At 36.2% G+C, this 27,946-nt stretch overlaps 1 pseudogene; it reads right to left on the bottom strand.

Moving 5' to 3' along the window:
- Nucleotides 1–2,028: 2,028 nt before the first annotated feature.
- Nucleotides 2,029–26,006, bottom strand: LOC130215758 (calpain-2 catalytic subunit-like; annotated as a pseudogene).
- Between the last annotated feature and the right edge of the window lie 1,940 nt (nucleotides 26,007–27,946).

Genomic DNA, 27,946 nt, shown 5'->3' with positions numbered 1-27,946 from the left:
ATGCTAGAATTTTGGATTTGGGGGTTTATATATTGTGAATCTGTTTTTGTGATTGTAATAAAGGGGAATTCAAATTTAAGTGGAACCATTTATTTAGGCATTCATACACTTAAACATTATGACAACAAATGCTTTATGTTACTTAATTTTATAAGTTAATCAGGTTTCAACTACATTTTAAGCTATACAAAGTTTAACATGATATTTTTAGCTAGTTTATAATAATAATAATAATAATAAATAATAATAATAATAAGTAATTTTTATATAGCGCCTTTAAAACTTAATTCTCAAAGTGCTTTACACAAAAAGACACGGATATAAAACAGTTTAGAGTAACAGTTAAATTTAATAATTCAAGATAAAACATTCACAATTGATAAAACATTCAAAATTGATAAAACATTAAAATATCTAGAAATATAAAACAAACCAAGAATGCACACCTCATGAATAGGCGAGTGTAAAGTAGTGAGTTTTCCCGGCTGATTTAAACCATTTAAAAGATTCAGCGTGTCTAAAGTTTGGCTGATTTAAGTTGAGATGACTAGGAAAGTTTATTTGATTCAACTAAATATTTATGATTGTTTTTACCGTGTAGAGTGGGCGATATGATTATTAATGATTGCGATTTATTTCATGATTTAGTTATTTAAACAGGTAGCCTAGTTATTCAGATTTTTCGAATAAATTTAAATACTTCAGAAATGAAAACTTCAGAAATTTCTTTTATTTGGATCAAGATAAACATCAATTCATTCATTTTCCTTCAGCTTAGTCTCTTATTTATCAGGGGTCACCACAGCAGAATGAACTGCCAACTATTCTGGCATATGTTTTACGCAGCAAATGCCCTTCCAGCCACAGCCCGGTACTGGGAAACTACATAAGCATAAAAAGTGAAATATGAACTTGGATTATCCTTTCCACAACAACAAATTCCCCTGCAGGTCACAATTCAGTTGTGGGGACAAATGTTATCTTACATTTTTAGAACTGAAAAAAAAAAAAAATCCTAAAAATGATTCAAATAAATATGTTGACACAAAAGTACTTTTCAACAAATTACAAGCGTTTTCCTTAGTTTCACGTGATCAAGCTACGCTCACTTATTTACATGTCACGCGATAACTGAATAAAATAATTAACATTTACTGTCATATCGCCCACAGCCCTATTCATTCAACAATCCTACAACCTGAACCAGTCAAAAACCAACTTACAAGGTGTTTATTTACCTGTATGGCGTGTTGCTTTATGTTGACATGAGCACACTTTCCTCCACCCCAAACTCACACAGGCTCCTTTTGTCTAGCTCTAGAGACCATGACTGCTAAAATAAATTCGTTACATTAGAAAAGACATTAAAAATAAAGGTAAATTCATATCTTTGAAAATGTAACACATTTAACTCTGTCTTGAGCGCTGTGCTTTGGAGGCGAGTCGTCTTATATCATGGTAAGGTTCAGCCACTAAAAGGGCAAAGAAAGTGTGTTAGAATATACAGTGCTCAGCATATATAAGTACACCCCTCACAAATCTATCTTTTAAATTTATATTTTTAATATGAAGCTATACAATATTATATTTGTGCATATACATTAGATTAATTAGTACTAAAGCCAAATCTGGAGCTTATCTAACAAAATAACTTATGATAACGGTCCAAAAAGTAGTACAATCAAATGTATAAGTTATAGACAAATATTAAATACAAAAAAAAGGAAATATTAAGAAAAGCAAAAAAAAAAAAAATAAAAAATAAAATTGTAGGTTGTAATTTATTTTGCAATATTTTTTGCTTGATTTTAATTGTATTATCTTCAATTTCTGAATATATTTGGTGACTAAAATATTATTTTAATAAATATATCTGTTTAATAAATCTGTTTTGTTTAAATACACCAAAAAGCATTGCCTATATTCACTGAGAAATGGATACAAATATTAATTTTCAAATAGGGTGTACTCAATTCTGCTGAGCGCTGTATTATTAACTTGATTACGATTATTGCTATTATCTAAATTTTAAATGTAAAGGGCTTTAAGTATGACAAACCTGATTAAGTCCAGCTCAATGAAGCCACTTTTGTGAGGATCCAACCTTTTGAATGTCCCTGGAAATGAGATAATAATAATCAGAGAAGACAGTGATGTATAAACACTGGGTCACCATGTCCGCTATAAACAAGGTTACCAGGTACAAGTAATTTTTCCAGCAAAACTTCAAAAACGACTCTTGCGCCAAGCTGAAACTAGCAAACAACTATTCCATCGCGCTTGCGCCGCATTGCGCCGGGTGCCCTAAGTCTTGAAGGCTGCTTTATTATATGCCTCCGATATGAGATGCAGATTCAGAATAACCACATTAGGTGGTTTTTAATTGGCAAATAATATAAATATTACAAACATAACATTAGCTGAGCAGCATAAATTATAACACCAATCCTAACAACACGCATTGAGACAAGATTCCAGTGACAAGCAATTTGACTCTCTGTACAAAACGCCACACGACAGAAACATTTAAAGGGTCACGAAACACCAAAACGCATGTTTGAGATTGTGTTACAGTCATATAGTGTCCCACGCTGCTAAAAACACTATTAGGTCACACATATTTCACAAAAAAGTGAAAAACAGTTTGTTCTTGCGTTTATATTCGAGCAATTTTGTCTTCCGGTTAGAAAAGATCTTTTGAAGCTACGTCACGGCGATTAGATCCTGTGTGTATTCCAGCGTGTAGACTGGATGTCTGTACGGCAGGTACAACCGTGACGTTTTCATCATTAATTCATGAGAAAGACCTCCAAGTCTTTCCAGACCGCCAATCAGCCGCCTCTAATGTGTGTGAGGTGCAACTTCAGTAATATGCATGATATCTTTGAAGACGGTTTTTACATGTTACAGTGTTCAGACGGCAGAGAGACATCACATTGTGTTGCCAAAACAAGTGGAAGAAGAAGAATCGATTGGAGACATGGGTCGTCAGTGTTGCATTTATAAATGTGCTCGCAACAAGGGTTTTGTTTCCAATCACCCGCTATGAGAGCGCAGCTGACTCACGTGTGGATTACAGTGCATGCGACAGAAATATGTTTGTAAAGAACATTTTAACCCTTGAGCTTTTTGTATTTGGAAATGGTGAAATCGGATTTGCCACTTGGTGGTGATTGTCAGTTGATTGTGATTGTCCTGTCTCTACAGATCTGGTAAGTGTGTGATCGGTGTTCTTTGTTTATGTGTATTTAGATGGCAAAGTTAGTTAGTATCGTCTGCATTACTCTTTCAGTTTTTAAAGACATACCTTAATCAAAATGATTAGTTACCAAGTTTACAGTACATAAATAACACTACAATATTATGGGCTGAAAGATGCGCTGTAAATGCTGCTCTCCGAATGTAAACATCTTAATCAAACAATTACTGTCGTGTAGGATTTTCGCCACATTTTGTGACAGGATAATCTATACACGGCTTTCTGATGCGACCTACCGAGTGTATTTAAGTTACCGAGAAATGCAGAGTTTTTTTTTCTCCCATTCCCAGTGCAGTATCAAACATTCCAATAAAACTACTCTTCCAGCAGTTCCTCGCATCCAATATCTCAATTGTCATGGGGGGCATGCATGAAATGTTCCTAAATGAAAGTGAAAGTGCCAAACTGCAGTTAAAGTCGACAAACTAAGAATTTGGCAAATAATCTGATTACTGATGTCCATGTAAACATAGTCACTGTCTTTCTCCGCTGCCTCTATGTGTCGTTTTGCCTCTGTGAAAATCAGCATGTGCTCGAACCGAAACTCCCATTTTTGTGCAAACCCTTCTCTCTTTCGCCACTTGACACTCCCACCTAAACGAGCTGGACTCCCCCACTTTCCTGGCTTTTTTCAAATAGAGGTGTGGAAACACCCTGCTGAGACTTTTAAATACATCCTACAACCCTCTGCAACACTGACTATAAGTGATGCTAACAGAATCCACAAACAATTTTCTATGCTGATTTCAGTGCCAAATCCTAAAGGTTTGCTCTAAAATAAAGAGCGAAGAGACTTACTGAACATCATTTCAAGACGCATCAGCAGGACACGAAGTTGTCAAAGAGGAGAGTCATGTCTGTCTCAGCATAACGTGCAACCATCAGCTGAAATAAAGTGTTATTAAGACAGAAACCTGAGAGAGAAAAGAGAACAGATGTCTTGAATGTTAAATATATCACCAAAATCAGATTTTACATGTAGATGTGCAACTTTGATGCGACTCACCAGCCTCTTTCAGTGCCAAACGCAGCTCCGGAGTGCTTATGGTTCCTGAGCTATCCAGTCATTATGCTTATAAATTTCCTTGGGTGAATAAAATATTATGTTACACACTGTTAAAAATAACAAATGCTAATTAAGTTAAACACTTCAGCTGATCTCTTACAAGGTATCTCTGCACTTTCTTCCACAGAGTAGCAAACTCTCCCAGCCCAGTTTTCCATTCCCACTGTCCTGAGATCAGTTAAGGGAAGCTGACAATACAACAACACATCAAATACTTGCAATTCCTGACTCAAGTGCTTACATCAAGTTAATGCAAACACAATAAATTCAGCTGCAGCTGAGAACAAGGATACATCCATGAGGTTCACCATGACACGACACGTATCCAAAGTGAAGGCACTCGACTTTATGTCAGTGCCTGTTGAACAACACATAAATAGTTCCTTAGACTGATCCATCAGATCTTGAGTGAGAACTCAATGATGCAGAAGAACTTACGTTTCGCGATAATTTTGTTTTAAGATGGTCATCAGCTCCAGAGGTGAGATTTCCATGTCCTAGAGAGAGGTACAGTATGCTTAGGTTGATCTGGCTTTTAGAAAATAACATTGGCACTGTGGAATAAATGGTCTTCACTTACAGGTCCGGCAAGTTTTACGAACATCCCCCTGAACTTTGAATCAACTTGATCGTCTGAGACAGTCTCCTGAAAACAAAACGAGGTACAGTATGAAGGAATGGTCCTCGTTTAAAACAGTTTAATAAGATATATTATTATTATTATTGCTGATGTTCTATAATAAGAGGCAATTGAATCATTCTTTCATTAATTTTTCCTTCGGCTTAGTCCCTTATTTATCAGGGGTCGCCACAGCGGAATGAACTGCCAACTATTTCGGCATATTTTTATGCAGTGGATGCCCTTACAGCCACAAACACAGTACTGGGGAAACACTCATACACACTCATTCGCACACACACTCATACACTACAGACAATTTAGCTTACCCAATTCACCTATAGCGCATGTGTTTGGACTGTGGGGGAAACCGGAGCACCTGGAGGAAACCCACACGAACATGGGGAGACCATGCAAACTCCACACAGAAATGATAACTGGCCCAGCCAGGACTCGAACCAGCGACCTTCTTGCTTTGAGGTGACTGCTAACCACTGAGCCACCATGCCGCCTACATTTTAATGTGATATATAAATTCTTGGTTTATTCACAATTGTTTAATGTGATATTGCAGTTTTCTGCGCTACATTTTTATTTATTTGCCAATGTTTCAAATGATATCGCAATTGTCCACAGTTTTATTCACTAACGTTTAATGTGCAGATGTTTTCTACATCATCGTGCTATATTCATAAATGTTTTGTGCAATTATACAGTTTTCCACATGTTAGTGCTTTATTCACAATAGTTTTACATATGCAATATTGTGGGTTTCTATATGGGAATGCTTTATTATAAGTTTAAAAAGTAAATTTTTACATATGTGCAATTGTTTTCTTTGATTTAGAAATTTTTCACATTCTCTGCCTTTATTTACAATTGTTTAATGTTTTTAATATGCAAATGTTTTATGATGTATTGCGATTTTTCACTAGTCATGGGAAGTTTGGATCATTTTATTGACTCTGACCTTTGAGTCTCGTTCATTGAGATGAACAAATCTTTTTGCGAGTCATTTCGTTCCTTTCGTTAAATTTGCCAAAATATTATTAAATTGAGTTGCTTCCAAAGTTATCTACAACTAGCCCAAACGTTGAGCACACTACACACAAATCATAACTAGAATGCTATAAAAAAGAGAAAATAATCATTTATGGTTTTGTCTATGATTATGTCAGTTCACCTCCTCTGACAGGTTTTCAAAATTGAGTAGTTTGTTCACGTCACACTGACAGTTCCACATAAGCTTAACCAAAGCACAGAGTCTGAGCCGAAAGGAGCCATGATTAGTTCATCTTTCAAGTCTTCTGGTTTTTGAGTCGTTCGTTCATCACGTGACAGCATGTAAGAGAGATGACTCAAACCCAAGGACTCAAGAAATGAACGGATCAAATCTTTTTCTGGCTCTAAATCCATATGATTGGTCTCTATTTTTCACGCGATGTATGAAGGTCACCACAGCGAAATAAACCACCAACTTATCCAGCATATGTGTTACGCAGCAGATGCCTTTCCAGCTGCAACCCATCACTGGAAACACCCATACACATTTGCATTCACACACATACTCTACGGCCAATTTAGCTTATTCAATTCACCTATGTCTTTAGACTGTGGGGGAAACCGGTGCACACAGAGGAAGCCACGCGAACACGGGGAGAACATGCGAACTCCACACAGAAATGCCAACTGACCCAGCCGGGACTCAAACCAGTGACCTTCTTGCTGTGAGGCGATTGTGCTACCCACTGTGCCACCGTGATGCCTTGTCATTAACATGCATGTGCATTATCTCGCTCTTAAATGCTGCAAGCTTTAACTTGTCTATACCTTGGCAAATGACCATGGAATAAGCAGAATAATCAGGGGTTGCCATTCGTTAAGGATTTAAATGCATTCCTGATTGCATTGGGTGTCTCCTGGCCTCCATTTCATGCATTTATAATACTTTAATGCACAGTAATTAGTTGATTATATGTTACATGTTTAATTTGATATTCAAAGTTTGTACATGACAATGCTTTTTACAGCTTTAATGCAACACTCCAATGTTCTGTTGTTGTTGTTGACTGCAGAACTTTGGATGGTCTTTTAACAGCTTTTAAGTCTAGTAAGATACTTACATCAGGTAATTCAGCATCCACAGGGTCATCGCAATGTCTAGTAAGAAACATCAAATCATCCAGTCAAAAAAATTGAATTAATATTTAAAATATGACATTTAGTCAGGAACACAAATGTGGTACGTTACTGTGTTTCGCTTTTGCTTTCAGAGAAGACGCGCAGGCAGAAGTCTCCGTCCTTGTTGGCTTCGAAGGTGGATGGTACGATGAGGTACTCTCCGGAGGCAGATGGAAGCGGTGCAGACCTCCCTCAGGTTAATGAAAGTCTCCGAGCGAGCTTCTGTGCGTGTGTCAGGAAGAAGTTCTTATCCAGGTGGCACTTCCCGCTTACCGTGAAACTGATGGAGACAATCGTCAGTCAGCAAGCCAGAAACATTCAAAAATTTATTATCCACCTTTTCCAGCATGTGACAAATTATGGGTTTGGGGAACTTCCATTTAAAAAAACAAAACAAATCACTTTAAATAGTAAGGTTGTGATACAATCAATGTGAGATGTATGTTTGACTTTGTGCTTCATTTTTTATTGTCATAAAAACCATGTTACGGTTCGTATTTTTAACTTGTGTGTAAGTTATTGGGGTCTATTTTAACGATCTAGGTGCAAAGTCTAAAGCGCATGTCGCAAAAGCTTTAAGGGCGTGTCCGAATCTACTTTTGCTATTTTAAGGACCTAAAAAACACTCTGCACCCTGGTGCATGGTATAACAGGGTTGTGTTTATTCTCTCAATGAGTTATGAGTGTATTGTGAGCTTAACGTGCATTGAACCAATCAGAGTCTCATCTCCCCCATTCCCTTTAAGAGTCAGTTGCGTCGCGCCATCGCGCATTTGCTATTTACATGGCGAACTTTGTAAGTGGAAAAACTGAACACATCACTAGCGAGAAAACAGTTAAACAGACCGTCTGCAGCATGAGGATAAAGAACGAGCCTCCTCCATTCGGCCTCTTTACTTTCTCTTTCTTTTTACTTTTACTGTACTTTACTCCTTTACTTTTGTGGAGAATGAAATGGTGCACCTCCACTGAAGACATCCATTAGCCTACATATTTATTTTATTTTAAGTGCAAAGATTTGTTTCAAACTATTTCTAAATTCAGTTTTAATTTCCAGCAAATAAATAAATGAACAATAATAACGAAGTGTGGTCAAAAAACTGAGTATATCCAAACACATGTCCTATTCTTATGCCCCAGTGACAAATCTATATTTATATTTTATAACTTGTTTTAATTAAAGCAAATTTATGCATTACAATAAATAATACTCATAATAATAATAATAACTTTATTCAAAGGCAAATTGTCATAAAGAAACTGAAAAAAGTGTTTTTTTATATTTATGTAGAAACTAATAACATTTGTAACATTTTAATCCTTCATATGTAAAGATATTTGTGTATTGCTGTACACCCTGTGTGTATTAAGCAATGTGTAAGCGTTTAGACCCGCACAGGTGCATAATTAACACACTCTACGCTGGACTTTAGACCAACTTTCAGTGATAAATGGTGCGGTCTATTTTTGTTCCTCAAATAGCAACGTGCCAACAATGCTCCTTCACACACCTCCTTTATAGACCAGCACACCATGAGTCCACAAAGTGGCACAAATGGATTTGCTATTTAAACAACGTGGTGGAAACACATGAAAATTACTGTTGCGCTAGTCTGAAAATAGCAACAAATCACGCCAAACATGTCTTGCACCTTATTGTGCCGGGTGGATGATAGAGCCCATTGACTCTTTTAAAGCACAAAAATACTATAGTATGTCTTAAACATGCTAAGTGAACATACTTGTTTATCTAAAAGACATGCTACAGTCAATTTTCTCCTTTGAAATTGTGTGTTGTCTCGGAATCTCTTTGTTTTGGCCTCTATACCAGTTACCCAGTATATTTCAGCACCCCTAGTTACCTTGGTGAAAAACCAATCAACATAATGCAGATGGGTCCAAAAATGCAACCTCCAGAGGACATTAGCAACCTCTTTAGAGTTATAAAATCCACATGAGTGGTTTTTAATTAGCAAATAATATGGATATACAACGTAAACATTAACGAGCAATGTGGAGCAGCGCGTCCCTTCCTGTAATGTACTTGTGGGACGTTTTTCACCTCATGCTAATAAGCTTGTGTGGTAGATGCGACTGAGGTGAATGTTTTACTGATTGTCTACATGGAAGTTGCTCTCATAATTCACAGCATCATGGTGTGTGGGAAAGTGAAAGGTTAGCCAAGAGAAAGTTCTAAGTAGTTTAATGCTTACCTCCCGGGGAGCTGTGGATTGTAAACAGAAAAACATTATATTTAATGTTATTCTAATGTAATCTGGTAATTCTTTAGAAGCAATTTATGTTCATTTCCTCATCATCATCCTCTTTTAGATGTCTCCACCCACCTCATAAATAGCAAAGCCGATAGTGTTCATATCTTCTCCCATTTTCCTCATGCGCCGGCGGTTCTCTGAATTAGACCCACCACAAACTGCAGCCTTCTCCTTATCGTCAACATTTTCTTCATCCAGCTTCACCACAAATTGTGGATTCATCCAAACGTGTCTGTAGAGCAATAAATGAGGCTGTCAGCAATTTTACATTTACATTCAATCATTTAGCAGACGCTTTTGTCCAAAGCGACTAACAATTAAGGGGTGATTCTACAAGAGGCAATACACACAAGAAGTGCTAATTATACAAAGGAACTGTTTGTGCTCAAGAATTTATGTACGAGTAAGGAGAGGGAAGGGTTTTTTTTATTTTTCAAAAGAGAAAGAAGAGGTTTCTACAGGTGGTTTGTCAAGCCCACTCACCTGTGTGAGGCACACTCATAATTAATAATGTTTTGGGGTTGTCATGTGTGAGGTGGGGGATATTAGAGGGGGTCTTGGGTTTGTAGTTGTCATTTGAATGATACCAGTGAAACCGAATCTGTCCACATGCTACACAAAATGATTCCGGGGCCATGTTCACCGAACTTTTTAGGGCTAGAAGTGGCTCCTTATTAATTTTATGCCACATTTTTGTTAATTTATTAACTTTTTTCCTTTTATTTGAAAGGACAGTAAGCAGACAAGAATAGAAGTTGGAGAGAAAGAGGGGGGTCAGGATCAGGAAAGGTCCATGAATCGTGACTGAACTCGGACATCAGAACATGTGCAGTTCCCGCTATGTGTCGACGCTCTAACATAGGCTATTGGTGCTAACTATTTATTGTTGCTTTATTTTAAGGAAACATTGTTCTTTACAATGTTCCTATTAATAAATCTCTGACAGAGGCCCTGCCGCTATCAGCCAATCACTGTGTGCATTGAAAATAAGCTGACATCATCTATAATAACAATGTCAACCCCACCCCAGAGCCATAGAGAGAGAGTTGTGACAACAGAAGTACAAAATGTTTGATTGTCACGTTATTCATGTGGACTCAAATAGTTCCAGGAAGTGCTTCGCGGTTAATTCAAATAATGTTAAGATTGCATTATAACCAGAGCTTGACGTTGACACCCGCCAACCCACCAAATATGGGTGGATTTCAGTTTTGGGTTAGACAGCCGCTCCCACTAGCCACTTTGGCTGGTTGAAAATAATTTTTAAATTGTAGTTTTCTTAAAAGAAGGGTTCGACAATAAGGATGGCCCAATATTCGTGCAAATGTGATTTTTAGAATTGAGAAGCAGCACGACTGACAAAACGTATTGTGTTTGCGTAAGCAAAAGAAAGCAGGTGAATACCGAATGAGAGGATGATCACTTAGATGCATAGGTGATGTGATGCGTGCAACTGTTACATAATCGTGCACCCACAGTCCTGCTGCTTACAAGAGCTCAAGATTTACAAAATATATATATAAAGTTGAAATCATAATTATTAGCTCCCCCTGTTTATTTTTTTCCCCAATTTCCATTTAATGGAGAGATTTTTTCAACACATTTCTAAACATAATAGTTTTAATAACTCATTTCTAATAAACTGATTTCTTTTATCTTTGCCATGATGACAGTAAATAATATTGACTAGATATTTTTATAAGACACTTCTATACAGCTTAAAGTGACATTTAAAAGCTTATCTAGGTTAATTAGGTTAATTAGGCAGGTTAGGGTAATTAGGCAAGTTATTGTATAACGATGGTTTGTTCTGTAGACTATCGAAAAAATATAGCTTAAAGGGGCTAATAATATTGACCTTAAAATGTTTTTCAAAAAAATTTGATTTTATTCTAGCCGAAATAAAACAAATAAGACTTTCTCCGGAAGATACAATATTATCAGACATACTGTGAACATTTCCTTGCTCTGTTAAACATCATTTGGGAAATATTTAAAAAGAAAAAAAATTCAAAGGGGGCTAATAATTCTGACTTCAAACTGTATATATCCTTTGTAAGCACCAGTGGTCGCTGCTTTCGCTTTAATTATTCTTTGAACAGATTATTAACAGGCCCAACATTAACCATGTGTGCCTGATCATTCTTTCAATATCACACACTGTATGTTTTTTTCACCTGCTTTCTTTTGCTTAGTTATTTTTGCTAATATAGTTTTATTATCTTTTTACAATAGCGTTGCTTTAATATGAGATTGATTCCCCATTTACGTGTAGTTATATGGTGATCTGGGACCTTCAGCCAGGACAGACAACTGTGCATATTTTAGATACATGACAATAGCTCTTTTTTAAATGTCAATTTTTTTAAAGAAGTTTTGTTGAATTAAAAGGGCTTTTCAATACATTTAACAAGTTTCCTAAACTCTTAACACGGTTATCACAACATCCGTCTTTTTAGGCAATACAATTAACAGATTTCTTGTTGTTTTGACACAAAATTTATACAGTTAACATAAATTTCAAATGCTTGAACTTCTTTTACACACAAACTCAACCAAGACCAAAACAATGTAATTTCAAAGTCAATTTACAAATGCTTTCACACGGTATGTCAGAACAGATAACATCATGTCCTAAACAGAACTTCTATAGGCTAAAGTCAAAGTTAGCAGTTGTTCATATTGTCAATTGAAACACAAATATTTCCCTGTATTTTATTCCATTGCCAATGAGAAACGGCTTATTGCAGTAATGTAAATACATAAATCACAGCAGATTCTCATCTAGGAACTACACTCATGATCATATGTATTATCTAAAAGAGGACTCTTTGAGCTGATCTTGTGTGGAAAAGGAACAACAAGAGAAACTCTTCCCACGCCTAGAGAAGATATCAGGTGTGATGTGGATGAGAACATGCAGAGCAAATGCTTTGTTTTTTATTATAATTGTGGTGCTTTTTCTGTTTGTATATCTTGCAGTGATGTCCTTTTGCAAATAGAGTCTGTACTGCAGCAATTCTGTGTCTGTATTTTTTTTTTTTTACAGAAACTGTACATTTTATAAAGCTACTCTGAGGTGGTCGTTAATTTTTGTATTGAATTTCTGCAGCAAAATAAACAAAATGCATGCATTTACTAAACCCAACAAAACAAAATTGTAGAGAGGCTTCAAATATAAGGGCAGAGCTGACACATAAAATAATGCAGTTTCTGTTATGTCAGCTGAGGATGGTGTTTGTTGTTTTTTTGTCAATGTGTTATGATTAACTAAATGTTCCTGTTGGAAGAGAACATGTGTTAGTGTTTTGAAGAATTATTTGATTTTAAATAATGTTTGCAGTGTTTTGTTAGACATGGTGTATTGTGTTTATTTAGTTTATTATTGTATTTTGAATATTAGTTTTTGGGGTTTAGTTTTACAATGTGTGATTTTGAGCATGGAATTAACCGTTTGCCCATTGTGTGTTTCAGGAGTGTTGGTGCGTTAAGAGTTTAGGCAACATGTTAAATGTATTGAAAAACCTTTCACAGTGATTGTAAACAACTGTAAAATTTGTGGCTAAGAAATATTTATTGAATTATTTTTTGGTGTGGTTAGAGATACATTTGGTAAATCCTTAATTTTGAGCCTAATTGCAATGTGACAGCCCATTTGCTCATGCACATTGAGCAAGCTTATACACAACACATACAAAAAGTGAAATGAATGAGGCATGTGGACACAACACAACATCTAAATCAAGCAATTTAGCATGTCAAAGTCAAATTTATGCATGTAAAATATATTTTCCCAACAACAAAATTGTGGCTAGTGAAAATGCTGAGTGGCTAATAATTTTGGAATCTACTAGCCACAGTGGCTGTTGATCAAAAAAGTTGCATTCAAAAATGTCAAGCCCTGGTTATAACCAGTGGCGGTGCTAGCTTGAATGGCACCCTGAGCGAACCACCCCATATATGCCCCCCCATCTCCCTCCTCCCTTAAGCTTATAAATAGTTGGTTTATAGGAGTGCAGTTCTAGTATGATTCTAGAAGGTTACATCTAGTTAATATAGAAAAGGACCATAAACATGTACATTCTAAAAAATGTTTGTTATTTTACCCTAACTTTGGGGTAAATTATGGACAAGACCAGAATTGGAATTATTAAACATGTATATATTTATTATAAATATAATAATAATATTTATTATTATTATTATTATTCTACAATTATTATTATAAATAAATAACAGAAATCAATCCTAAATGTAACTGGAACACAATTAATTTTGACAATTCTATAAAATACAAAAAATATACATGTTTTATGGAATTATCTGTTCATAGACTTGACTCAAGGCCGAGAATTAATGTTATGAAAATGTACCTCCGTGCCTAATTATCCACCTTTTCTGCTTCTATAGGCATGCTTAGTCAAAACAAGATCATCATCATATTATATCAACTAGCAAAACTCACTGCGAGCTGACACCTGGTGTCATAAGTAACATAAAAGGCTGTTACTCTGGTTTAAGAGCACTCGGGCGGTGCGTATTTTAACGTGGTGCCTGTAAACAACCGGGATTCAGACCAGGAGGCGTGTGGAAATGGTTCTCTGTGCGCATATATCATTTTGCTTTGATCAGCTTTGTTTCAGTTGCACATAGAGAAAACAAACTTGTGCGTGCAAAAGACGCCAAATGTAAATGGCCACTAAAGTCTGTATTCTGGCATTACCACTCTTGGGATTAATACACTTGCATAAAGTAAAACATATCTCAAAGCTTACTGGGCGACATATGATTTTTACCAGGGCACGTTTTTGTTTTTGTTTTGCACCGGCTTCATGAGCCGCCATTGATTTTGAATACATGTTCTATTGTAGTAAATTGAGTTGTCGCAACTCTCTCTCTCTCTCTATGGCCTGTTTCCACTGAGTGGTACGGTACGGTACGTAACAGTTCGGTGCGCTTTTATGGTCGTTTCCACTGTCAAAAAGTGTACAGAACCAAACCCCACTGGTTTTCGGCACCCTTTTGAAATGGTACCAAACACAAAAGGTGGAGCGACACGTGCAGCTGAACGCTAATTGGTTACAGAGATACGTCATGATCACGTGGAGCTAGCCAGAATGAAAACCAAGGAACCGCCATGTTTTAAATACACAGCCGAGACATTACATCGTACTACTATATGCATATAATAACGAGCCATGGATGACCCGAGCTCAACAAACCTTGTCGTTGTCTTAATGTACAGCCACAAAGCCGAGAAGAACAAAATCTGCCGTGTCCTGTTGTTGTTTTACAAGGCCGTCTAAAAGTGCGAGCAGTTTTCGCTTTCTCGAACTTCTTGAGCTGATGATAATAACGTATGTGTGATTATTGAAGTGTCTTCGATGTCTGATCCTTTCAGAAAAGAAAGGACAAACGCGAGAGTGAAGCATGAAAAAAGGAGAAGCCTGACAAAACACAGGAGCAAATTGTTTCAGCAACCTGAATCGTGAACAAACTGCCATGTTTATCATCGCCTTTTGGACTATTATGAACTCTGAATGACAGAATAACTCTCTAACAGGAGGTTACATGTGCTGCTGAAGATTACAGATACAGATGAGAGGTTTGCACTGACTAGGCTATATGTTACGTGTTGTTTCTGAACACCAATAAGGACTAAATGTATGCTGTGTGTAGTTCTTCTGTAGTTGGTAACATAACGGAGACTGTAAGGGGCTGTATGTGTTCATGTATGTTCATTTATTTATTTATTTATTTTATATAATTACAGACGTTACAGTAGACTATTTTGCACTGTCATTGATCTGCAGTTATAATCAAATCTTGTTCATAGAAAGGTTCGTAATGAACATTTCTACACAAGTATTTTTGTGTGTAAAGCATCTGTTTTGTAAGAAGAGCTTTTCATATGATATGTGAACAACCCGTACAGCTTTACTGTAGACATTTATTCGAGTGAAAATGACGTTGACTGAAACTCTCTGTCCTACACCACGCCCACCAAAAGGGTACCCTTGGTCGGGGAATCGCAAGCCTGATAAAGCCGTACCGTACCGTACCAGTCAGTGGAAACGGGCCATATGGCTCTGCCCCACCCATAATCCTATTGTAAGTGTGTTTCAGCAGTTTTGTGAAGATGTTTTAAGAGAAAACGTCTGCTCTTCAGTGTTTGGATTTCCAGCAGTAAAAACTAAACTGAACTTCAACTCTGAAAACTGGACTGACGCAGTTTCAATTTACTAGAACTTCTATGTTAAGCTGCTTTGACATAATCTACAATGTAAAAGTGTTATAGAAATAAAGATGAACTGAATTAGTAGTAAGATCAAATGTTTTGTCCCTGATCCACAAATCTTGGTGGGGTGTTTATGCTTTTTATGGCTCACATGCGTTGTTTCTGCAGCCCCAGCAGTGGAGCCTTTCCTCCATGTGCCGTCATGGTTTGCCACGGCCCAATGTTTTACTGACTCATCTGTGATGGCATCCGGCGTCAGAGTGCATATCTCTATACGAGAGTAATTGGTGAGGAATTCTGAGAATGCCATCCTGTACAAAGGGAAAAACATACATGCAATGTAAACTTTATAGAAGCATTGGCATCTAGATTGCAATTGTATATAAGCATCAATATTAAATATGGATAACAAGTTTATAAGCGCACCAGAATTCACCATCCTCAGCGCTGGCGTCTGGACGCTCTGATGCCGCAACACTGTTCCATTCAGACGAACTATAGGGGAGATGGAAAACACTATTCAGATAACCAGTCCAGTGTTTGAATGGTGACCCTATCATCATCTCAAGTTCAAGACAAGTCCATTAAATCTATTAATTCTATAAAACTGTAAGTCTGATACAGTCAAGTTTTTATACACTTTATGCTCTAACAAATATTGTGTCATTGTTTGTCAACCTCTCAGGTGTCATGCCAAGGAATGTCAAGATTGCCATGACCGCCCAAAAAACAAGTCCAACCACAACTTTTACACAAACATTTCCCCACAAACAATGACTACCAGTTTGCAACATTCTTCCAAATATTTTCTCTTGTGAAACCACAATTTCACTTTTAGGTGAACTGTCTTTTTGATATCTACAGCAGCCTTGCTGATTCCTGAATAAACCAAACACTTTTGACTTCATGTTATTTTAATTCACAAACACCTTTCATACAGACCCAGAATAGATGGGGGCTTGTCTGGGATATTAACTTCAAAATTAAATATAAACAGTTGAAGTCAGAAGTATTAGCCCCCCTGAATTATTAGCCCCCCTGTTTATTTTCCCCCCCAATTTCTGTTTAATGGAGAGAAGATTTTTTCAGCACATTTCTAAACATAATAGCTTTAATAACTCTTTTCTAATAACTGATTTATTTTATCTTTGCCATGATCACAGTAAATAATAATTTACTAGATCTTTTTCATGACACTTCTATACAGCTTAAAGTGACATTTAAAGGCTTAACTAGGTTAATTAGGGTAACTAGGCAGGTTAGGGTGATTATGTAAGTTACTGTATAACGATGGTTTGTTTTAAAAAAAAAAAAAAAAGGTTAAAGGGGCAAATAATATTGACCTTAAATGGTTTATAATAAATTAAAAACTGCTTTTATTTTAGCCACAATAAAACAAATTTCAAAATAAAAAATAAAATAAAAAACTTTCTCCAAAAGAAAAAATATTATCAGACATACTTTGAAAATTTCGTTGCTCTGGTAAACATTCAATTCAATTCAATTCAATTCAATTCACCTTTATTTGTATAGCGCTTTTACAATGTAGATTGTGTCAAAGCAGCTTCACATAAAAGGTCATAGTAAATTGGAACAGTGTAGTTCAGTTTTTAGTGTTTAAGTTCAGTTCAGTTTAGCTCCAAACACTGAAGAGCAAATCTAGTGATGCGCAGCTCTACAGATCCCGAACCATGCAAGCCAGTGGCGACAGCGGAGATGGAAAAAAACTTCACTAATTGGCAAAGGGAAGAAAAAAAACCTTGAGGGAAACCAGAGTCAGTTGGGCGCGACCATTTTAATTTCTCCGCTGGCCAAACGTCTTGTGCAGAGCTGCAGTCTCAGCAGTCACATTATTTGGGAAATATTTAAAAAAGAAAAAAAAAGGGGGACTAATAATTCTGACTTCAACTGTATGTAAACTTGCGTATTTCTGAATAAGACTTTTTTTTGTAATTTTAGCAACATTTGATCCCTAAAGTCAATCCCTGACGTTGCCCTAAATTTCACAGACTAAGAAGCTGAATTTCCATGGCCTATAATGAACGTAAAAACAAGGAGGTTTTGTAAATATTAAATATTATAAATATTATATATTATAATTTTTTAAAATATATTAAATTGTAAATATGATCTATTATAAAATAACATATATTGTTAAATGTTCAAAATTGAATGTTATTTTTCATGAAATGTATAGCTGTTTAGAGACAATGGAATATTTACCTCAGTTTTGAAAAGAAATGAAAACACGTAGGGCTCTTTTTTAACGATCTAGGCGCAAAGTGTACAAAGCGTATGGCACAATAGCATTAAAGATGTGTCCGAATATACTTTTGCTATTTTAAGGACGTAAAAATATAGTCTGCGCCCTGGCGCATGGTCTAATAGGGTTGTGATTATTCTCTTAATGAGTTATGGGTGTGTCTTAATGAGCATAACATGTCTTAAACCAATCAAAGTCTCATCTCACATTCTCTTTAAAACTCAGTTGCGTCGTGCCATGGCGCATTTGCTATTTACATGGCGGACTTTGTAAGTGGAGAAACTGACCTCTTCACAAGCAAGTTAAACAGACAATCTGCAGCGTGAGGATAAAGAACGAGCCTCCTCCATTCGACCTCTTTCTCTTTACTTTTACTCTTTACTTTACTCCTTTACTTTCGTGGATAAGGAAATGATGTTGTACTCACTCCACTGAAGACATCTATAGCCTGCATATTTAATTTTGTTTGTTAAGCACAAAGATTTGTTTCAAAACTATTTCTAAATTCAGTTTTCATTTCCAGCAAATGAATAAATGATTGATAATAACAAAGTGTTATTTACACATGTCCTATTCTTATGCCCCATATGGTGATGCATACATCTCCAAAACCCAACAAGTGGACAAATCTAAACTTGTTTATATTAAAATATAAATTTGCATATGATAAATAATATTGCTACTAATAATAACATTAAACAAATGCAAAATGTTATGAATAAACTGAAAACAGCCCCCCGAGATGGAGGCAGTGTTTTTCTATTTATGTAGAAAACAATAATTTCTGTATCATTTATTCCCTTTTTTAAATTTGCACAGATGTACAGTATATTGCTGTACATCCTGTGTGTATTATGCAATGCATAAGCATTTGTACCTGCACAGGCACATAACTAACGCACTCTACGCTGGACTTTAGACCATCTTTCAGTTGATCAATGGCGCAGTCTATTTCAGTTCTTCAGAGCAATGTGCCAACAGTGCGCATTAACACACCTCCTTTATAGACCAGCACACCCATGAGTCCACAAAATGGCGCAATTCACGCAAATGTATTTGCTATTTCATCAACGTGGCACAAAACGTGAAAATCAGAGTTGCGGGGGTCTGAAAATAGCAACAAATGCCAGGTGTATGATAGGGCCTATAGTTTTAGAAGTGGTCATTTTGTAGCCAAAGACATTTTGCTGGCATAAATGCATAGTTAACAGGTACAGTTTAGTAACTGCATTAACCTCCATAATATTTGTTTTTCTCACTATGGAAGTCTATAGTAACAGGTTTTCAGCTTTTAAAAAATATATTCTTTTGTGCAAAACAAAAGAAAGAAACTCGTAAAGGTTATAGCCGTTTGAGGGTGAGTTAATAATGAGCAAAATTTCATTTTTGGATGAAGAATTTCTTTAAATGATCAGATAAAAATAGCCTAACCATAACAACAGACAATACATACAAACATTTTGATTAAAAAATGGATTTACAAATGGGTTTATGTTACAGGGTTTATGAACGAGAGAATAATAATATAAAGTATATAGGCCTACATATTTTAGTTCGATGGGGACTGCATTTTTAAATGTGCATATATACCTACTTAGCATATTTATACAAACAATTTGTAGCCTACGTTTGGAACAACTTCATGCCATGAGGCATCAACAAATTCTATAAGTCATTGGAAACAAAAATGTAAAGCAATACAATAGTACTTGATATTAACTTGGATATTAAAAAAAATAATAATTTCCTTAATTTTTAGTGTCTGGAACAGACTTTTTTAATTCCATGACCTGTGGTAATCCTGTATTGATTAACACAAATTCAGCAGTAATGAAACCGTACTTGTCGCTCCAGGCTCCAGTCCACTCCACCTGTCCCCAAGGGTTGCGCATACGAACTAGTTTTTCCTTGCGGCCACGATAGTTCACCTGAGACAAAAAAAAGCTTTAAAAACTAAATATTTAAATTCTGTTATTTAAAAAATAATAATAATCATACCTCAGTTGCCCCTGTGAGTGAGTAGGCGTGCCCTTTGACCAGCTTCTGACGAGTGATGGCTTCTGAATCAGCAGCACTAGTGATCTACAATAAAAATAGAGTGGGCGGGGCTTATGACTTAAAATTACATCTGATTGGGCAGATGGAAACTTAAATTCAAACGCTATTATTTTTTTCAGTCATTATTCTATTGATAATTGTTCCATAAACAGTTATCTATTTTGCTGCCCAACATAATACAAACATCCTGTCTAGTCATTTGTGAATGTCATAAATATAGAAATCTCACGTCGATGGAGCAGCCCAGCAAAGCTCCAGCCTCCAGGGCTTTCTGGATGATTTGAAACATATTGGGCGGTGGTTTTCTCAGCTCGTAGCTCTCAGCAATGCCTCCAGTGAAGTCCTCAAAACCCTCGCTAGTGGATCCTCCAGACAGGGCTTCATAACAGCCGTTCACCCTGCCAGAAACCATAAAACCTGCTGTTAGAGTGTGAAATGACATGTTTGCACATGTTTGTAGGGCAAGCATACAAATATTACCAAGTTCTCTTTACCACAGACTTATTTAAATAATAAATCTAAAAACCCTATTATAAACCCCACAGAAATAAAATCGTCTTTAATTTGCCACAGCGGAATGAACCACCAACTATTCCAGGATATGTTTCACGCAGCGGATACCCTTCCAGCTGCAACCCAGGACTGGGAAACACCCATACACTCCTGGAAACCGGAGCACCCGGAGGAAACCCACACCAACACAGGGAGAACATGCAAACTCGACACAGAAATGACAACTGGCCCAGCCTGGACTCAAACCAGCAAACTTCTTGCTGTGAGGTGACAGTGCAAATCACTGAGACACCGTGCCACCAATTTCAGATAATTTAATGCTGAAAAATTGAAGCTCATTCATGAAATCCCGTCTTTTAGGCTCCAATCAAGTGTTCACTAAGTGTTTATAACTTAAATCATGATAAATAACTAACTATAAGCATGCTGTAGCCAAAATAGGCTCAAGGGAAACGTGACATTGGCTACTTTTCTGCAACACCTGAAAACAATACTTGTATCACCTACTCAAATACTCTAAACATAAACAAGTGTTAACAAAAACAAATGTGACACAAATGCATCAACAAAAATGTATTGTGTTTATGTGTGGCTTTGAACATAATATAGAAAATGAATCTATATAATATACAATATCATGTATTAATATTCTGTGTTTATGTATTTATACATGCAAAAAGCTGCACAAAAAAGGCATGTTCATGGATAATCAGCTATGTGCTATGTGATCATATTTGTGAGAAAAATTACGTAACATATTAGTTTTATACTGTGTTAATTTCATCTAAAAACTAAAGCAAAACATGTGTATAAGCTGATTTTAAAAGTTTTGAGTTTTTTTTTTCATTTCTAAATGACCAAAATTGATATAGATGAAGCATTTCAGCACAGAAAAGGAAAAATATGAAGCAAAAACTGTGTACAAATGATCACCAACAGCAATATTACTGCAGTGGAGATGATTTTTTGTAGGACAAAACCTGACACAATTCAGCATTTTAGCATTTTCAGTTCCTTTATTCTGGGCTTTTGGTTATATGCCTGACATAAGAGCGGTGGTTAACACAATAGCGGTGTTAACACATAATTTGCAATGTTAACAAAATGTTTTTTTTTGTCAAAGGAACCAAGGTCATGCTAACATACTGGTTGGCCTAAAAGAAATGCATGACATAATTACACGTGGGCAGGGCCTTTCTCATAGTTCACATGATGGGGGTTTCAAAATGAATAGGTCAACAGCTGTAAACGTACTCTTAGACAAAACTAAAGCAACAAACAACAGATGGCTAACATGTTGTGTTCAGCTGGCAATGATAAACAAGAAAAAATAAGGGTATGTCAAATACTTTTAAAATAAAGCTAACATTAAGTTACCATATGCGCTGGATTAAACACATAATACATAAAAAAGACACACCCGTATTCCTGGAACACACCTGTGAAGCTTGTTCATCATGAATGCAAAGTTTGCGTTCAAATAATTTCCATAGAAACATCTAAAGCCCTGCTTTTTTTTTCTTAGAAGGCAGGTTAACTTTCTGGTTTGGGCACTTCTAGCTTAATTACTGTGATTAAAGGTGGGTGATGAACACAAGAAATAACACAAACAAACACTCACTTAGCATAGGCCTTCTCCAGCAGGGCGCTCCAGAACTCGTTTTTCTCTGCGGAGTGAACGAACAACAGCTCGCCATCTTTCACCGGCAGCCGGTCATCAATGACCACATCCACCCACTCGCCAAACTGCCAGAACTGATAGATGAAGGTACAGACTCACATTTATCTGTTCGATCTCAAAATGTGCGTCAAAGAACAAAAAATGCCCACATACAAACAATGCGTTTGATACACGGCCAGAAAAATGTGGCTTTTTAGACATTTAGTATGGTGATCCCACATCGTTGGTTACACTTTGTGCATAATTAAGATTCTGAGATATCTATTAGCATTTCCTTTTTACTATTTTTTACTACCTTTACATGTAGTATTATATCTTATAATTTATATGTTTATGAAAAATGACACCCTTTTCAACTAAAAATGGAAAATACTATGTGTTGAAAAAACATGGTTGATTTTTTTTTTTTCTTTTAAAATTTTTCACAAATTATGTTTAACAGAGCGAGGACATTTTCACAGTATGTCTGATTATTTTTTCTTTTGGAAAATCTTAACTGTTTTATTAGAATTTGCTAGAATTAAAGCTGTTTTTAATTTTTTGAAAACCATTTTAAGGTCAAATATATTAGCCCCTTTGAGCTATTTTTTTCGATAGTCTACAGAACAAACCATCATTATACAATAACTTGCCTAATTACCCTAACATGCCTAGTTAACCTAATTAACCTAGTTAAGCCTTTAAATGTCACTTTAAGCTGTATAGAAATGTCTTGAAAAATATCTATTTGATACCTGGAAATGGAAGATTCCAGCATAAGTGCCATCAAACTCCTGTCCGTTGGGCACGACTCTTGCCAAAACATCTTCATTCTGTGTCAGGGAGGCAATAGCAGCCAACAGCCAACAGTCACCTAAAAAACAGAGCGACAGGAAGTGGCACTGAGACTGTTCAAATCATTTTGTGGTCTGCAGCTGAAACAGACACATGAAGGCCAATGTTCCCTCAAGTATTTCTATATATCAGAGACTATGATATATATTTGCATGAGCAATAAATTCTTATAGACATTCAAAGTGCCTGCAGATAAACAAGTACGGGCACATTTTGAGGGAAGCAAAATTAAAACCAGAGCAGCCAATGAGTGCCGTTGTGGTTTTCATGTCACGCAAGTGGTGAGCTGAAGGTCTCAAAAAGCGGAGCAGAAACTCATGAGATTCTTGCTAGACAATAGGCTGCTTTTTCCTGCAGTTTGACACATGCATCGCATTAAGTGGGCATGTTTTAATGTAGGACTTTACGGGATGAACGCAGCCCCGGGTTTCTTTAACTGGGACAAAATCCATCTGGCTAGTTTCTAAGGTTGGATGGTTTGCATTTTGTGCTTGGCTCAGCATAGCCGTAAACACAACAACAGGGGAAAAAAACAGAGCAAAAGAGAGTGAGATTGTGCAAGGAAGTGGAAGGTAAAGTTTGAAGTCCTCCATTATTGTCCATAACTTTATAAATGTTAGCAACATGCTAACACAACACTATCTATCTATCTATCTATCTATCTATCTATCTATCTATCTATCTATCTATCTATCTATCTGTCTGTCTGTCTGTCTGTCTGTCTGTCTGTCTGTCTGTCTGTCTGTCTGTCTGTCTGTCTGTCTGTCTGCCTGCCTGCCTGCCTGCCTGCCTGCCTGCCTGCCTGCCTGTCTGTCTGTCTGTCTATCACTTGTCACTTGCAAAGCCTAAAATATAAGACATGTTAGCAATATATGCAAAAAGATGCAATGACTTAAATATGTAGCTACTTAAAGATGTTAAGAATGTGTTTCAACATACTAATAATGTGCTAAACATGCAAGTAATATGCTAAAACATGCTAACAATGTGTTAACCCAAACATCCATAGCAAAGTCTAGAAAATAGCAAACAACTTAGTAGCGACATGGTAACCGTTGCCACAACATATTATAACTTTAAAACATGCTACCAATACTCCAAGTATGCTAATAAGCATAATTAACAAAGACCTTAGCAACCACCCATCTAAGTTTATCTAACTCTTAGTAATTCTGGTGTTTTTTACTTTAGCTGTTGAAATAAAATGTTGCCAAGTAAACATTTATAATGGATTTTGAAGCTAACAATTATCATATAGCCTTAGCCACAAAAGCAATATAACATAGCAACATAAATGTTGTTAGCAACACATAAAGATAACACTTAGTTCAAGCTTTTTAGCTTATTATTCATATTTTACTTTATTCTATTTAAGTTTTATTTCAATTAGCTATATATATGCTATATATATATTTTTTACTATTGTTGTTTTAGGTAACAACGCAACTGGTATTAGCACTAAGTTAAAAGCATTCTTCAACGGCTGACCCACCCTTATTCGAGGAATGACATTGTTTAAGAGTATTTGCTTGTCAAAATTACAAAGAAAAGTGGCTTTACCAGAGTTACAAGTAACATCCATTACGTAATCACACAACTCTTGGGGAAAAGTAGCAGATTTACACCATATTTACCATATTCACAATACATCTATGAGAATCAGCTCAATCTAGGGTTACTTGTTTTCTTTTCTGTCAGTTTTTACATTTAGATGCATGACAATTGATTTTGATGAATGCCAAAATAAATTTTACATACAAAATTAACATTTTACCATCTTTTTTCTATATAACAATGTAGCTGATTGTTACTTTTTATAATGAATCACAACAGGACTAGGTAGGGGTTACCTAAGAAATTTTGTAGTGTTCATTGAGCCTCAATTTAAGCTGAATTTCTGTTTAAGCTGATACATAATATTGACTTGCAGGTGTATGTTTAAAGAATTAAGATAAGAACAGGAGCGCCAGAGAGGAAATGTGTGACTCAGAGTGTTCAGTGTTTGACTTTGAGGGATAGGGTGTATGATAAATGGGTTCGACAAACACGCAGGATTAAGACAGAGACATTAATTCTCTACAGAGAGATAATTTTTTTTGTTGTTTTACCCAAAGCTCCTTGACAGATATCCGTTTTTGTGGCTCCACCGACGATGAAGCGTGGTTTTGAGCATAGTTCCTGTAAATAACAGAGAGAGTGAGAGAGAGATATTGTATTTAAATGACACTTTGAAAAAATATGCTACATGATTTGCACTCAATGAAACATTTGCAAATTTAACAGGAACTAAAAATTAGTTAAAATTTACATTTACAAAGTATTTACAAAATGTATTCACTTAAAATGACATTCTGCATCTATATAACCACTTAATTGTTTATTGAACCAAACGGAACAGAAAGCAGAGGATTTGTTGATGTCTGACTATGTGAAGTCTTCCGAAACGAATAGGCTATATTGTACATCAAAAACAATAAGCTAATAATTAGGCATATGCACGTTTTAAAATGCAGTTACACGCCAAAACAAAATATGTAAACCTACATATTTTATTTAATAATTTTCTGGTTCAATCCTGCTTTAACATGCAATTTTAATAAAAATAAAAAGTGTGCTATTTCCCGTTTAACCACAACAACGAACGATGCCCACAGGATGAAAACTAGCCAAACTGAGTCCATACCCCAGGCCTTTTCCATACTAATCCTCTGGTTTTGGACGAGTTGGGTCCGAGTTCTTTAAAGCCCAGTGATTCGTGAGCGGCGGGGAAAGTCGGGTCTGAGAACAGGGTCCCTCTGGCCCTGCACTCGCTCCTGAGCGCCTCGAAGTCCTGGTTTAGGTATTTGGTGGCATTGGCATTGGTTCCAAACCCTGCAGCCAGCGCTCTCTTCTTGGCCACAGTAGACGCAATTCCTGCCATTTTCCGGTTCTGAAGAAGCCCCCAGAAAACTGAGAAGTTTGCAAATGTCTTGATCCTTCAACTAATTTTATTGTGACTCTCCGCCCTGAACTTTTCAGGCGTGGTCAGGCTGTCATGAGCGCGTTATTGCGCGTTTTTACGCATACAGTGAAGTACAGGAAGAGTGCCTTATTAAAAAGCACGACCCTATATCTATTTACAACTGTATATAACTGATCAATAGCCATTGTAGATGTGCACTACAGAATAAATAACCTCTATTCACGTTTTAAATAATGCAAGTAAAGTTATAGTTTGCAAACTTTTATCGCAAGCGATTTAATGATACATCGGCGATGTCAGTCACAGTGAAATGAGTAGAGCAGAATTTACTTTAAATAAGGTACTTTTTCGTAGTCTGTGTGCAGAACTCGGGCGCATACTCTTCCAGATGTTTATTCTGACATTTTCTTCCTAACGGTAGAGATAAAAAGCTCAACACATCAGCTGTACAACAGCTCTATCTGCTGGATGTTGACGATAGTGCAAGAGAGCGTCGATTTAAAGGGACAGTTCACCCAAAAAATACAATTCTGTCATAATTTACTCATCCTCCAACGTGTGCTTCTTTCCTGTGTTGAACTCAAAAGAAGATATTCTGAAGAATATTGGGGAAAAACAAACAGCCATTAACTTCCATATTATTGGTCCTGCTTTGGATGCCAATGGCTGCTTTTACTAAAATTCATTCATCATTCATGTTCCTTCGGCTTAGTCCCTCTGAGGTCGCCACAGTGGAAATAAACCGCCAACTTATCTAGTATATATTTTACACAGCGGATGCCCTTCAAGCTGCAACCCAGAACTGGAAAACATCCATACACACTCATTCACACACATCCATACGGACAATTTAGTTTATCCAGTTCACATAGTGCATGTCTTTGGACTGTGCAAACTGTCACCTGTTTTTTCCAATATTCTTCTGAATATCTTGTTTGTGTTCAACAGAAGAACAAAATAAATGAAAGATTAGAACCAAATATCAGTAAACTGAACTTTTTTTTTTTTTTAGGGTGGGGCGGTGGGTGGAGGGGAGGTGAAGTATGAATTATCTGTTAAGATAGGTTTAGTTTTGTGTCACTGTAAAACCCGGTAAGTTAAGTTAACTCAAACTGTTTAAGCAAACCAACTGCGGCAAACTATTTACGTTTTGAAACAAAATGGTTTGAGTGCTGTAAACTTATATATTGAGTCATTTACATATATATTATTTGTGTTTATATTGTCAAACATTTAGAATATTAATAACTGAAACATTTTATGTTCAGTTATTAAATCTGCATGAGTTCAGTTCAGAACAAATTAAGTCTAAACAACTAAATATCAGATCCGTAGCCAGCCTGGTGAAAGGGGTGGTTCTTTTTTCTCAAAAAGTGGACATTTCTGCAGTTATTCGACCCATTTTCTATTTAATGATGATATTTAAGTGCATTTTAGTAACAGTTTAAGCCCTTTTTTTAGTTGGATTAGCTTGTGGGATGGTCATCATAACCACACTTTTTGATGTACCAAAAGCATTTCCTAAAGATTTAGAATTAAGAAATATGAAAACAGTAGTTTTTTTTTAAAATACAAATTTATCACATTTTTCTTGTTATATATCTTTTAATTTTCACATTTTTTGTTTTTTACTTATAAATCATTAGAAAAAAATAGGAATCTGTTAAAGTTTTAAATGAAAAACTGGCATATTGTCATTCATTAGGCAAATAACAAACTGGCCAGCACGTTCAACTTTCCTCAGAGAGATTTTGGGATGCCGTATTTGTCACTTCAGAATGGGAAGTCACACCGAAACAACAGCCGACACATGATTGGACTTGGTCTTAAAGTCTTCTTCGATGGGTTATTTTCATATTTTTACAATTTATTATGGCATAACAGTCAAAGTAGGACAAATGAGCTCACACATGGGACAAATTCTGGACCTTTGTCAGTGAGAGGTGGGTCTTTCGAACCACCCGAACCGCCCTTGGCTACAGGCCTGATATACAGTAGC

This window comes from Danio aesculapii, chromosome 22 (genome assembly GCF_903798145.1).
Source record: "Danio aesculapii chromosome 22, fDanAes4.1, whole genome shotgun sequence".
Lineage (NCBI taxonomy): Eukaryota > Metazoa > Chordata > Actinopteri > Cypriniformes > Danionidae > Danio > Danio aesculapii.
This window is presented reverse-complemented; position numbering and strand designations above follow the sequence as displayed.